General features: G+C 44.0%; 1 protein-coding gene, 1 long non-coding RNA gene and 1 pseudogene across 3 annotated transcripts in view; 2 read left to right on the top strand and 1 right to left on the bottom strand.

Moving 5' to 3' along the window:
• The window catches only part of LOC309611685, a 732,894-nt gene that overhangs the window by 588,685 nt on the left and 129,259 nt on the right, over positions 1-14,950 (top strand). The window lies entirely within an intron of this gene.
• The window catches only part of ADD2 (adducin 2), a 112,810-nt gene that overhangs the window by 65,686 nt on the left and 32,174 nt on the right, over positions 1-14,950 (bottom strand). The gene's annotated exons all lie outside the window — the stretch shown is intronic.
• LOC309611742 (kelch domain-containing protein 10 pseudogene) lies at positions 7,555-13,178 on the top strand (annotated as a pseudogene). Its single transcript has one exon. The product of its transcript is annotated as a kelch domain-containing protein 10 pseudogene (transcript).

Raw genomic sequence — 14,950 nt, 5'->3', positions numbered from 1 at the left:
GTCTCTTGCTGGAGTTATGGATGGGCCTCTGGGGAAGAGGAAGCCCGCTCTGCAGACCCCTACAGAGATGTATGCTGAGCTCTGCTGGTTTTCTGATGTTTGCCTGGGTCGCTGCATTCATTAGGCAGCATCTGCTAAATGAACAGCCCACCTGTCACATCCAGCAGCCCAGGCATCTTCCTGCTGACGTCCACCACAGGAGATAGATGCTGCACCAACCAAACTTACATTTCCCTGAACCAAACCTGTGGTTCAACGGGCGGCAGGCTCTGCACCAGCAGAGACTGAAGGGAAATTCTTGGGGGTATTTTCCACCTTTCATTTTTGAGGCACCACAGGAAAAATATAACTGCTGATATTCTGTTAGACCCAGTGCCCCAAGGTGATGTTTACGGCCATATTTTCAATCTCCCCCTCCCTTCATTGGGTTCAGAGGATTAAGTGGCACAGGTAGTAGGTGAGGACGTGGCCATGATTCTGGAGGAAGGTAGAACAAGGTTAATGTTTTGCAACCATGAAGCAGTACAGAAATATATAGTATGAAGACTATGGATCTTTACAACCTGCAAACCTCTTTTGTCAATCAATCAAAAACAGCACTGGATTTAGCCAGTGACACTCCTACCTAAAGCCCATCTACAAAAATCCAGATACACACAGAAGCATGTTGCTTAATGCGAGGCTCACAGCAAGTTCTCAATTTCTGTGCGGTCGAGAAACAGTTGAATGCAATGTGTATCTGGCCCCATCGAGATCATATGTGTATGAAACAGAAAGCCTTCCTGATCCCTGGGTACACGTGACGTGTACACCATACTGAGAAACCAGGGCACTAAGTGGACATTCCAGGGGCTTGTGTCCTGGGGAAACAGCACTGGACAGACTCAAGAGACCACAGGTCTGGTCCTGGATCTCCAAATAATTCACTCTGTGATTGACAGCAAGCCACTTAACCTCTCTGAGCTTCTGTTTTCCCAACTGTAAAATAAAGAGCGGGACAAGGCAGCCTCTGAAGTTCCTCCCAGTTCAGAGGTGCTCTTTTTTTTTTTTTAATTTTTATTTATTTATTTATTTATTTATGGCTGTGTTGGGTCTTCATTTCTGTGCGAGGGCTTTCTCTAGTTGCGGCAAGTGGGGGCCACTCTTCATCGTGGTGAGTGGGCCTCTCACTATTGCGGCCTCTCTTGTTGCGGAGCATGGGCTCCAGACACGCAGGCTCAGTAATTGTGGCTCACGGGCCTAGTTGCTCCACGGCATGTGGGATCTTCCCAGACCAGGGCTCGAACCCATGTCCCCTGCATTGGCAGGCAGACTCTCAACCACTGCGCCACCAGGGAAGCCCCAGAGGTACTCTTCTGAGTCTGTGATTTGAACACAGGATTGTGACTTGCTTGGTCCATGTGGGGCAAGATCTGAGACCGGAAACACAGCCCCCTGGGCTCACCCCCTCCGCAGCCATCCTCAGATGGCCCTCAGGGATGTGAGAGGGGAGGCCAGAGAGGAGACTCCTGTGTCATCTAGAGTCAGAGCAATACAGGCCCAGGGCCAGGCAGGTTGCCTCCAAACAAAGAACTCAGCCTAGGGAGAGCCCACTGTTTGCATGGGGGAGGTAATGTCTTTCCTTTGGGGAGATGAAGGAAACAAAGGAGCTTGGCAGAGGGCTTTGAAGGCCACAGTTCATCCCCTGGCTCCCGGGGGAGGGGGACCAGCAGGAGCTAAATTTGAGCCATAGAGCTGGGAACCTCACAAGAGCAAAGAGTCCCTGAAATGCCTCACAGAGAAATACGGGCTTCAGACCTCCCTCTCTCTCAATCCGCCTTCCTCTGCTAATTAATTCCCATCTTGTCACAGTCACTCTTGGCCCATAAGTCCCGCTTACAATTTCCCATCTATATTACCTGGCATTCAAGAATTCCAGGCACTGACAGACACACAAAAAATAAGACACATTTGAACAAATGAGCAGCTTTGATAAGCTCAGGGTCCTAGGGCCACCTTTATTAGATCTGCCATCGGCTACAATTTTGCAAATTCTTCTCTCTGAGATTTTTTGGCAGCAGGCGTTGCTTCTTGCAGGAGATGTGAAATCGCTGCTGGCACGCTCCTCCCCTGCCATCCATAGACTGCTTTTTAAAGGGACTTTAATAATGCATAGGAAGGGCAGGGCGGTGCATGAATTAAACACCAAGCCTCCACCGAGATGAAACGTGCTGCTTGAAATCAGGCTGGTGGGCAAAGCAAATGGACCCGCTTTTAGCCTGAGTCCTCTGGTCTGCATCAAGAATGGGAGTTTGGATCCCAAAGCCTTTTCTGAGGATGCCATCTGACAAGTGTAGGTTTGAGCCAACATCAGCTTGTCAGGAGCCGATTCTCATTTCCTCCCAGCAGCCTGGCCACACAAATCATTGCTAGCTGGACAAACGAGAAATGCTTTTCATTTAGCCTTCAAGAGTTCTAGGGGTGAATACATATTTGACTGACGTGTCAAAAAGTTATCAAAAAGGTGTTGCAAGTTTGGTAAAATATGTCAAGGATCAGAGGCAATGCAGTGGAAAGGAAGAGAAGATTCTATATCTGGATTCCTAATGTGCAAATTACATAACTGATGTTACTGTGCCACCTGGGAAGTTGTTAATATTGTTAATAATACAGTAAGAGTTGGCAAGTTTTAAGAAATGGGCTGCTACATTGATAAAGGATCGCCTTTCTTGTCCCCAAGTCCCCGTACTTTCCACCCACCCACCCACCCACACACACACACACACACACACACACACATGCACAAAGCCCACCCCCAGGAGCAGATGAGCAGACTTCATCCCTGTTGTCAAGGAAACCAGTCTGTTCTGAGCTCTAGATTTAGAAAACCTGGGCCTGGCCTCAGCAGTGCCTTCTGCCCACTTCTTCTGATGGGCCTGCCGTCTCTTCCCCACCAGGGACACCCTTTCACAAAATTGCTAGCATTGGCCTGTAGAGTGGGTGCTCCAATGACAGATGGTCCAAACCGGCCCACTGGCAGCTGTACAGGCCACATGAACAAATCCATGCGAAAAAATGAGTTTATCCACATGGAAAGGGAGAGGACAATTGACAAGGGCCTGGGACAAGTGCCAAGTGATTGACCCACGTTACCAGGAATGGTAACAAGTGCCAAGTGATTAACCCATGTTACCAGGAATGGCTTCGGGAAGCAGGATCAACCACCCCAAGCCAGCCCAGCACTTCTCCCTCCAAAACATCCACCCCCATGTTTCTCCAAACAGGACGGTCACTGGTGTCCACCAATGGTTCAAACCTGGTGCTCCACCTGAGGCAGGGAGGGGGGTCCAGGGAAGACTTTTGGGGTAGGTGGACTGGGTAAAATGGTCCCAGGTGGTTGGGGGCATTTGGAGAGTCAGAGATAGGACAAGGGTCTAGGAGAAGGGGAAAGAACCGCAATATTGCTGCCACCATGGGAGGAGGTGTCTGAGATGCAAAGGAAACAGGGAAAGACAGGAGGGAACCGGCTGCTGGCAGGAGGGGGAAGAGGACCACCAGCATCTTTAGGGATGTTCTCTGTGAGAAACAAGCGTGGGGGATAAATTAAAGGGCCCTGAGGTGACATCTGCTAAGGACGGTCTTACCCAAAAAACAACCCATGTGCTTGATCCTCTGAACTCTCTGAGCCAACACTGTGTCAGTACCCCTTTCAGAAGTGAGCACCTCAGAAGACCTATATAGGGCTTCCCTGGTGGCACAGCGGTTGAGAGTCTGCCTGCCAATACAGGGGACACGGGTTCGAGCCCTGGTCTGGGAAGATCCCACATGCCGTGGAGCAACTGGGCCCGTGAGCCACAATTACTGAGCCTGCGCGTCTGGAGCCTGTGCTCCGCAACAAGAGAGGCCGTGATAGTGAGAGGCCCGTGCACTGCGATGAAGAGTGGCCCCCGCTTGCCGCAACTAGAGAAAGCCCTCGCACAGAAACAAAGACCCAACACAGCCAAAAATAAATAAATTAATTAATTAATTTAACAACAACAACAACAACAAAAAAGACCTATATAGACATTTCTCCAAAGGAGACATATAGATGGCCAACAGGCACATGAAAAGATGCTCATCATCGCTTATTATTAGAGAAATGTAAATCAAAACTACAATGAGGTACCACCTTACACTGGTCAGAATGGCCATCATTTAAAAGTCTACAAATAACAAATGCTGAAGAGGGTGTGGAGAAAAGAGAACCATCCTACACTGTTGGTGGGAATGTAAACTGGTGCAGCCACTATGGAGAACAGTATGAAGTTTCCTCAAAAAACTAAAAGTAGAGCTACCATATGATCCAGCAATTCCACTTCCGGGCGTATACCCAGAAAAACTATAATTTGAAAAGATACATGCAGCCCAATGTTCATTGCAGCACTATTTATAGTAGCCAAGACATGGAAGCAACTTAAATGTCCATCAACAGATGAATGGATAAAGAAGGTGTGGTGTGTATGTGTGTGTGTGTGTGTGTGTGTATATATATATATATATATAATGGAATATTACTCAGCCATAAAAAAGAATGAAATAATGCCACTTGCAGCTACATGGATGGACCTAGAGATTATCATACTAAGTGAAGTAAGTCAGAAAGAGAAAGACAAATAACATATGATATCACTTATATGTGGAATCTAAAATATGACACAAATGAACCTATCTACAAAACAGAAACAGACTCAAAGACAGAGAAAACAGACTTGTGGTTGTGGGGCGGGGAGGGATGGATTGGGAGTTTGGAGTTAGCAGATGCAAACTATTATATATAGAATGGATAAACTACAAGGTTCTATTGTATGGCACAGGGAACTATCAATACATTCAATATCCTGTGATAAACCATAATGGAAAAGAATATGAAAAAGAATATATATATTATATATATTATATATCTATATATATAATATATAGATATATAATATATATAACTGAATCACTTTGCTGTACACCAGAAACTAACACAACGTTACAAACCAACTATACTTCAATTTTAAAAAAAGGAAGTGAGCAGCCTCCACCTTGAACTATACCTTCTGGATACGTGGTTTATCTCCCTTTTTAGACCAAGATCCTTGAGGGATCCATTTCTGACCCGTCTCTCCATCCTCCACAGCCCTGGAAGGACAGCTTGCACAAACTAGGACTGATGAGGGTCTGCTGAGTTTTCATGAATGAATGAATTCTTACTCTAGATCTTGTGAAATTACCTACCCAATGTGTTCACAATTTTGAGGTGATTATAAGAATTTTATGATTTCTATCTCTAGAGTTCAGAGTATTAGTTGCGTTTTCATTTCTAGCGGTGCTTTATCCGACTGCCCCAATTATTGCGATTGCTTTATTGTTATGAACAGTGATGGTGATGGTACTGATTCTTGTCAGCATAGGGAAGCTACAGTGAGACACCTGCCTCCATTCCCCACTCCTCATCACAGAAGCCAGAAGAACAGGCCTATGGCAGATCTAATAAAGATGACCCTTGCACCGTGGCTTACAAAAGCAGCTACCTTATTCAAATGTGTCTGCCTGAGCAGTCATGCCTTCCCTCCTCAGGAGGGTACAAGATGGCAAGGGAAGAAGCTGTGTGCACGAAACCAGTGTCTTCTTCAGCTGCCAGGGGAGCAGAAAGGCTGAGAACAGTCAGATGGCGATGATTTCTGTCCCATCACCCAAGAAAGACTATGTCAGGAGGAAGGAACATCGGACAGGCACGAAGGTATCAAGGAGAGTGTCACAGGGGCAGTAGTTGGATTGAAGGTGGGCCAGCTGGGCACACACCTGGAGCACCCATCATCAAGCAGCATTACAGTATCACTATTGTCATGTATGTAGAGATACAGTGCCAGTTTTAACCAGGTGTTCATAGAAACAGCACCAGTTAACTAAGATTTCCGTACATGACTCCTCACATTATGGTGAAACGTAAACTGATTCTGCTCCCCTGGAGCAGACAGAAGACTTAGGACAGCTCCTTGACTGTGCTGACTTACAATTTTTAAGTATTTTTGTAAAATGCCCCTCCAGCTCTCATGGTAGAAGCATGAGAGTCCCCTGAAGTCTGTCACCACATTCAGCTGAAATTTCTAAATTAAAGACAGGATAGAGTGCTCTGTACTGAGATAAGCTATTTAGCTTATTATATAACTTCTAGAACTTTTCATATGCCTTTTGAGAAGCTGCCCAGTTCAGAAAATCTTAGGAGTGTTTTCTTTATTTTGGACATGAGGAGAATTTATTTCTCCTCACTCCTCCTTTATATAAAAGTTAAATGAATACTTAAATAATATCAGCTTGGAGGGAGGCAGAATCATTAGTCCGTCGAGGATGCTCATAAAGTACAATTCAGGAGAGAGCATCCTTATTATAAAAAGGATACTTCAGGCTTCATACTGTTTTGAAACATTGAATTCATCCAAGTTCCCCTGCGCTGATTCCATCTCCCTAAGAATTCTTCCGATTGTGATTCAGCTCCTCAAATCCATGTGAGGCCGAAAGAGAGCACGCTCTGGCAAACACGCCACAGATTGCCTCTGATTTTCACTACCACTCTTTAGAGTGGAAATGATTATCCCCATTTTACAGAAAAGGAAACTGAGGCCCAGAGAGTTTAAGTGAGTTGCCCAGGAACACACAGCTAATAAGTGGCAGAACTGAACACTGGACCTGCATTCATCTGATTCCAGAGTCCAGGATACTACAAGGCCTCCAATTGTTTCTATAGCTTGTTTACTCATTTATTTTCTAAACTAACACCATTTGTGAGACTTATCTGTAAATGAAAACAAGAATCCAGTAAGGGAAGACCAGGATTTTTTAAATGATTACAAATATTTTAAGAAATTCCAATTTAGGATGGTATCTGGCTAGTGATCCATAACTCACCCTCCCCCAACTTTTCACTAAAAACCAATGTCAACTCACATACAAAATCAGATCATAACTCATAAGAGCTCCAAAAATGAAGGCTGACAATTAGACTAGAGCTAAAACAATGGATGAATATTTACTTGTCACAAGATCTGTGAGATTGAAGGAGAGGCACAAATAGTGACTGATATGGGCACTTGTCTTTGTCACCTGCAGGACAGAAAGCTCATTAGCTGGAAGGTGAGGCCTTATTCCTCCCCAACTAAATGCCTCCCCTCAGGGTCTATACCCTCCAGAAAATTTAGCAAACTTCCCACTATGATGTGGAAGGTGCTCCTCCAGTGGCCAGAGCCATTTCACACACATATCACCCCTGTGAGCATCTCTCATGCTACATCTGTACCAGGTCTGCAGTGTCCGTCATGCAACACGGCCAGGACAGACATGGATTCCCATGCTATGTTGCAGCCAGAGATTTGAAGACACAAATATAAAGTGGTTATGACAGGATAGGCGTGGGAATGTCAAACAAAATCCACCCCTAGACTACTCATAAAAAGTCATGTGGGGTCTCTTGAGGAGCCCAGGAAGGAGGCTCAGCTAGGGCCGCCGGGCCACGGGCTGCCGCGACCGGGCTGCCGCAGTCGTTAGCGGGTCATGAACCGCCGGCGGGGAGGAGGCGCCGCAGGCGGTGGCGGCGGCGGCGGTGGCGGCGACGGAGATAGCAGGGCCGGCGGGGGCATTGGGGACAGCGGGGTGGGGGGGGGGGGGTCGGGGGACCGGCCAGCTCAACCGCTTCGTGCAACTCTCCGGGCGGCCGCACCTGCCAGGCCACAGACCTCCACCAGCACGAGGCGGACATCGTTGTGTGGCAGCTAATACCAATCTATGTGTTTGGAGGTTACAACCCAGGTTATGATGAATCAGGAGGGCCAGATAATGAAGACTACCCTCTCTTCAGGGAGCTTTGGAGGTATCATTTTGCTACAGGAGTATGGCACCAGATGGGCACAGATGGCTACATGCCCCGAGCATTGGCATCTATGTCACTTGTACTGCATGGAAACAACCTGTTAGTGTTTGGAGGAACAGGCATCCCACTTGGTGAGAGCAACGGCAATGACGTCCATGTCTGTAACGTGAAGTATAAGAGATGGGCTTTACCCAGCTGTCCGGGGAAGAAACCCAGTGGTATGTATGAACAGGCCATGGCTCTCATCAATGGCTCCCCTTATGTCTTTGGAGGGACAACTGGCTATATTTACAGCACAGACCTGCACAAATTAGATCTCAGTACCAGAGAGTGGACACAACTGAAACCAAACAACCTATCCTGTGATCTACCAGAAGAGAGATACAGACATGAAATTGCACATGATGGGCAGAGGATTTACATCTTGGGAGGCGGTACTTCTTGGACAGCTTATTCCTTAAACAAGATTCATGCATACAACCTTGAAACGAATGCATGGGAGGAAATTGCAACAAAACCCCATGAAAAAATAGGTTTTCCTGCAGCCTGAAGATGTCACAGTTGTGTTCAGATAAAAAATGATGTGTTTATTGGTGGGGGCTACAATGGAGAAGTGATCCTGGGAGATATCTGGAAGCTGAGTCTGCAGACTTTTCAATGGGTAAAGCTCCCAGCTACCATGCCAGAGCCAGTTCATTTTCACCGTGCAGCTGTTACACCAGCTGGTTGCATGTACATTCATGGAGGAGTGGTGAACATCCACGAAAATAAACGGACTGGGTCGTTGTTTAAGATTTGGCTGGTGGTGGTTCCTAGCCTGCTGGAACTGTCGTGGGAGAAGCTGCTTGCGTCCTCCCCCAACCTAGCAAACCTCTCCCGAACACAGCTTCTGCACCTTGGACTCACACAGGGACTCATCGAGCGCTTGAAATGAGGATTTCAGGACTGTTCATTGTTACTGGAAATGTTAATTTAAAGAGACTCCTTTATTTATGGGCAGTGTAGAATATGCTACAGAGAGGATTGGTTACCCTGATCAAGGCCTTATTCAGAAAATACATCAGATGCCTTTCTGTAAATTGTTTTAAGTTTATGGAATCTCACTTTCCCTTGTGCTTTTCTCTTTGCTTATCTCCCTTCTGCCCCAGTACACACACACATACTCACATACTCCCTCTTCCTTGATGGAGTTGAGGGAAAGTCTGAAAGCACCTTAATAATGTGATGAATCAAGATAAGATCAAGAAAATTTTAAAGGAACTCTATAAACATATGACCCTTTCAGGAAGCGCTCTATAAATTAAAGCAACATCGTCAATAAAAACAAAAATAAAATTTAAAAAAATGAAATCCAGCAACAACAACAAGAAGTTTTGGGGATAGAACAAGAAGGGTAACCTTGAGACTCTTGCAGATTATAGGGAAAGCTAGATGTTTAACTTCCTGTTTTCAAAGGTACATCTAATTGAGTAGCTGCATCTAATGGCAGCGGTGGTTGATGTCTTGCTGCCTAGGTACCCAAAACGATCCTTTGACTTTGGAGAAAAGTTAAGCAGCTCAGCAGCTCTTGATTAGTGATTTCTTTTCTCATCCTTATGGTGCCAGCAGCGGTTAGAGTTGACTTGTCTAAAGACTTTATTGTGTGTTGTAGCTGTGCTGTTTGTTGTTGCTCTTAGAAATTATGGCACCAAGAACATTTCAAATCAAGAAATTTATGGTGGTCAAAGTTCTTCGTTCTGGGCAGTTTTAAAATTCCCCTATGCTTATTAATGGTTTCAAGTATCTTTTTGACTTCATTGTGGGGAATTGCAGACCCTAAGTGTGTGGCATAAATGCTGTGGGACATAAATGTAAGTTCGTGAGAGGCCAGAGTAGAGCAGGGCGGGGAGGGCTTCTGCTCTGGGCTGTGAGCTTTGACTGTCATATTGGCCATTTCCTTTCAGAACTGTTTCTTTTCTCACTCTGGGCCGTGCACCTGCCATATTCTCAGGCAATGGATTTTATCTCTAGAAAGCCAGTTGGCCCTTGATTTTTCTCTTAGCTTTTTGCCTCGTTCTCTGTCTGCTTTAATGTGCATGGTGCTGTGAGTAATTGCCTAGTAACTGGAAAAAAGGTCTTGGGGAAAAGCCACAGGTCATTCTTCCTGATGAACTAAGTATCATTTTAAAAACTAGCATGAGGAAGGAATGAAACTGAGGATCATTCACTTTGGCGTGAAATTTTAGTTCTGGTTTGTTTTGTGTTGTATTTTAATTCTAAAAAAGAAATGACCTAAATTTTCACTTGCTTTGCCATCAGGCTGCTAGAGTGGTCACTGAGACGTGAGCAGCTGGAAGTCCTTGGGTGTATGAAAGGTGCTAAAGGTGTAGAGGAGGGCACAGTGCTGACCACCCCGTTGGTTACATCATAACAGGAGACTCAGATGGGAGACTAGGGACATGTTTTTGCTTTAAGTGCCTCCTTTTCGCTTAGCTTTTAAAATTATTCTTCTTTTTCCTTTGTCCCAGAAGGGAATCTCTTAGTCTCATGTGTGGATTTAAAATCACCCTTGAGTTATGGCTAAAAAGTTACCATCTAGTGTTCAGCTCTGGGGAAGAGAAAAATGTGGCCTCTAGACTTGGACTCCTAACTTCCAGGCCTTATTATAACCTCCCATCCATGTGGGGTTGATTTCATAGAGCCTGTGTTCTGCAAGGTCTTGTAACAACCTTTCATCTGTGAGTTTGGGTCCTTTTGGGGGAGTGAAGGGCTAGGGGAGAGGCAGGAAAAGGAGCAACTCCTCCAGAGGCCCCATCCCCCTCTTGCCATGACCAGTCAGGCCTTTAACTTCTTACCACCCACTGCTAGGCTTGTTCCAATGAGGAGCTCTCTCCAGAGCAAGTCAGTCTGAGCAGCTCCATTAGTTCAAAACAAAGCTTTGCTGCTTGACTCCAATCTAGTCTCTGGAAGTTTGGGGGGAAACTATCCGTAATTAAACAAGTCACACTACCCAGGGTGGCAAAAGGATCTTTGTCCTGGATTTATAGGAACCAAAGACTGAATGCTCAGCCTCTGTGCCTCTCCTTCCATAGTTCTTGGGATATAAGCAGGTCTCTAGTTCTACGACACCAGAGAGCTGAAAGAGAGACTGGTTCAATCCACACTTGCTAGCATCCTTTTTAAAACCTTCTGAAGGCGGTCTTCTTTGAGGTAGACTTTGGAGGCCTGACATCCAAGACCTTGTGTGTGACGTTTCCATAAAAGTACATATCCTTGGTCTAAAGTGTCTTCTTTTAATATAACACTAGTGAAAATGATGTAGTATGATCAGCTCTGAGGGCTATAGAACCACACATGTGCACATGTTCTGGATGCCAAATGAGACTGTGTGTATGATGACTTAAATGTAGATGACTAGAATTTTATATAGGGAGTCACCAGGCATTTTAGTATATCCAAAACCAGCACTCTGAATTCCTGACACTGTTACTTGATTTAGGAAAGTTTAAGCCTGCTGCTTCTCTGCCCCTTTGAGGTACTCCCAGACATCTTACTGCAGTCCTGTTAAGTTTAAGTGCAATATATAGAAACACATATGGATATATACAGATTATATATAAGGTGTGACTATAAAGCAGGTAGCCTACTATTTTGTATCTGTCTTGGGGAAGCCAGCTCATTACTTTAGAGTCAAATTATACCAAAAATTTGAGATGTGACTGGCTGGCTTAGGCCAACTCTTGGTAAAGCTGGACTTTCAAGTCCAGTGTCTCCTTACTCCAACTCTTAGAGATTTATTGTTTCTTGGGTTTGTTAGAATTGAGACTTTTCCCCAGTCATCTTTGTACAATCTCATGTTTGCATACCTTACATTTCTTTGCCTAGGAACAAGGAAGTCTACCTGTAAGGAGTTTTCTAAATGGAGAATTAAAACCTAATATTTAATACTATCAGTTCTCCCATGTATACTAATTTACCTGTGAATGTAATACTTTATTAAATGAAGAAAATGATGCTTTCTTCATTTAATAAAGTATTTTCCATATTCCGGAAAATCTATAAACCAGTATAGAATAGATTGAAATTTTAACTGTTCAGGGGCCAAACTGAAACCCTTTCTACTGGCAAATCTTCTTTTTTCAGGGCCCTGGTGACATGATGTAAAAATTTGCTCTAAGCTATTCATGTCCATTACATAGCTAGATTTAAAAATATAATAATAAACATTAACATTTCTAAGCAAAAGGTGTATTAACAGTGACCTTTCGTTACCCAGAGTAAAGCACAGATAATTGAAATCCATAGATAATCAGTGTTTCAACTTATCTATCAAACAATTGATTCATTTATAGTTCTTCCTTCTCCCTACCCTTTCCCACAAGCACCTCCTTTTCAATGGAGTGGGGCTAATGTGTAGTTAGAAATTGAAAAGCAGGAATCATGGAGGGGCTAGAAACCAGCAAACATATAAGCAACCCAGTTAGCTGTAGGCGGTCAACCTGATGACAGCGGTTAATGGTGAGTTTAGATGTCACTCTTCACTCTTCTGCTTTGGCATAGTCTCCTGCCCTGAGTTCTAGGCTGTCTCTCCTATAATCACCAAAGAACTCTTAGCACATATTGGAAGACAAAAGCTGTGTATTATGCAGAGGAAATCCCATCATTTGAATACATTTCTCTGGCTCTTTGCAAATACTTGCTTTTCCACTATTCTTGAAGGAGCCTCAACCTTTCCTATAACCCATATAGCTTGGCTTGTAGAAAAGGTTGAATTATCCTCTAAGACTACTTGGTCTTAATTCTGTAAAACCAGTTTGTCTTTATGTGGTCTTAAAGATGTTTAGAAGGTGGCATGGGTTACTGAATTGTCTACCTGCCAGCACTCTGATATAGCACAGAAAGTCAATTTCTTTATTCTTCATTGTTCTAGCATTGAGCTGCAGGATGGATGAGGGATTATGGTCCTATGATCATAAGCTTCCAAAACTGGTCAGCATTTGCTTAAATTGCTTAGGTTCCCCAAATGCCTCGGGGGCTCTAGGAGCGTTGGCAGGGCCTGAGGTAGGCTTGGTAGAGTTCTGTAACCTCTGTGTGCATTGCCACCAGATCATGCCCAGCAGTGGCGTTTCCCTTCTAAGGTCGTTAGATTTGGTGGAAAGCGACCTCTTCCCTCATCTAGTGTTACAAAAAGAAGTTTTGAGTTGTGCTTCAAAAGTGGTACCATCTTTTTAATATAATTTTCATGTTTTTATCGTTTATTTGTTTCACTTTTTAGAAGTTTTTAAAAGGCCGTGCTTAGTCACGGTACAGGGTGAGTCAGAGGCAGTTTCACCAAGCTGTAGTAATTGCTGTTTTACTAGTTGCACATTTAGAATACAAAGGAGGTATCAGAAACACACTGACTTTCTCTAAAGCCGCTTCCTTGTACACAGAGTCTGAGCAGGGACAGCGCCAGGCATCTCCCTGTAAAGGCACCTGCCAATGAGGATTTTACTGGAAGAACTAAGCAAGAAAGGGAAACCTCACTCACATGCAGTCTCTGAGGCGAGCCTGGGCTTAGCTCTTGGTACAGGGTATGCTTAGGCCACACAGGATGCTTGCCTTACTTTAAAACTATTTGCCACAGTCCTGTTAAATAGTGTGGAAGTCCTTTTGCACTCTGGTGTGCATGCCGTATGATCAGGACAGCTTTTCCCACCTTATCTGGTTTCCTACAAGCAGGTAGGAAATATAGTGAATTTACCCTAAAACGTCCAATCTGTATTTATGTATCTTGTCAGTGTTTTGCTGTTGGCTTTCTAAAACAATCTGATCAATAAATCTTATCTAGATCTAAAAAAAAAAGATATGTATTTGATGAAGTCATACAACATGACTAAAAGTAATTAGCTGGATAAATATGCACCAGGGAGAAATAAATGTAAACAATCTATGAGATGCAATATTTATATCAAAAACAATAAAATTCAAGGTAAAAAACTCTAGATGATACAAAGATTATTTTATATTTGAAAAGAGTAATTCCCACAATGAAAATATCATATTGAACTATTATGCATCACATAACATAGTATTGGACTGTAGATATAAAGCAAAATCTATTGAGAATTGGTGAGAAAATAACAGGATCCCAATAATAATGGATGACATTAATATGCTTCTCAGTCATGACAAATTAAAGAGGCTAAAAAAGTGGGCAAGGAGGTAAAGAACCTGAATAGGTTGATTACTTAAACTTAAGAGAATCCCTTACTATCCACGTCCTCACAATACAAACTCAGGAACCCAATAGATTTAGATAGCAAGGTGTATACTGAACATAACATTATAAAAAAGAATTTCACTGCAAGCGTCTAGAGCAGAATAAAATGCCAGTTAAAACAAACATTTCAGCAAAGCTTTTCTTTATTCTAAGAAAAGCATCATTTATTCAGGGAGATAGTGGAGGGGGTGGGTTGTTTTGTCTTGTTTTTTGGCCTAGGAAATTTTTTGATGGACCTTAGAAAATGAAAAGTGAGCTCCTGCCTCCCTTGCTGTGAAGTAATAAGAAATATATATACTAGTCAGTGCTTCCAATTCCGACCTGGAGCGCCTAAAACCCTTGTAAATTTCCATAATAGGGGTGCTAGGAGTGACTTTTGTTCCAATATTTGGTCTTTGACCCAGAGCTCCTAAAACTCCTGTAATTTCCTAAGCGAGGGGGTGATAGACGCATCTTACAGAGTTCCTAAATCCCTTGGAAGTTCCTAGGTTATAGAAGCATCTTTTGTTGTGATGCGGTAACTGTTGGTAGGCTCCTGGTTGGGGGATGGTCACCAGAAAGACCAAGCTATGCGTAGAACTTTGGAACTTTCAGCCCCACCCTTTATCCTCTGGGGTGGGGAGAAGAGCTGGAGGTTGAGATAATAATCAATCAATCATGCCTATGTGATGAAACCTCCATAAAAATCCCTAAAGTACAGGGTCTGGAGAGCATGAACGCACCCACGTGCTGGGACGGTGATGCACCCCAACTCCACAGAGACAGACGCTTTCGCACTTGAGACCCTTCCAGACCTCACCAAGTACCTCTTCATCTGGCTGTTCATCTTTATTCTTTAT

This window comes from Balaenoptera borealis (assembly GCF_965194805.1).
Source record: "Balaenoptera borealis genome assembly, chromosome: 15".
Taxonomy (NCBI): Eukaryota; Metazoa; Chordata; class Mammalia; order Artiodactyla; family Balaenopteridae; genus Balaenoptera; species Balaenoptera borealis.
Note: the sequence above shows the minus strand (reverse complement) of the source record. Positions and strands in the feature narration are given on the sequence as shown.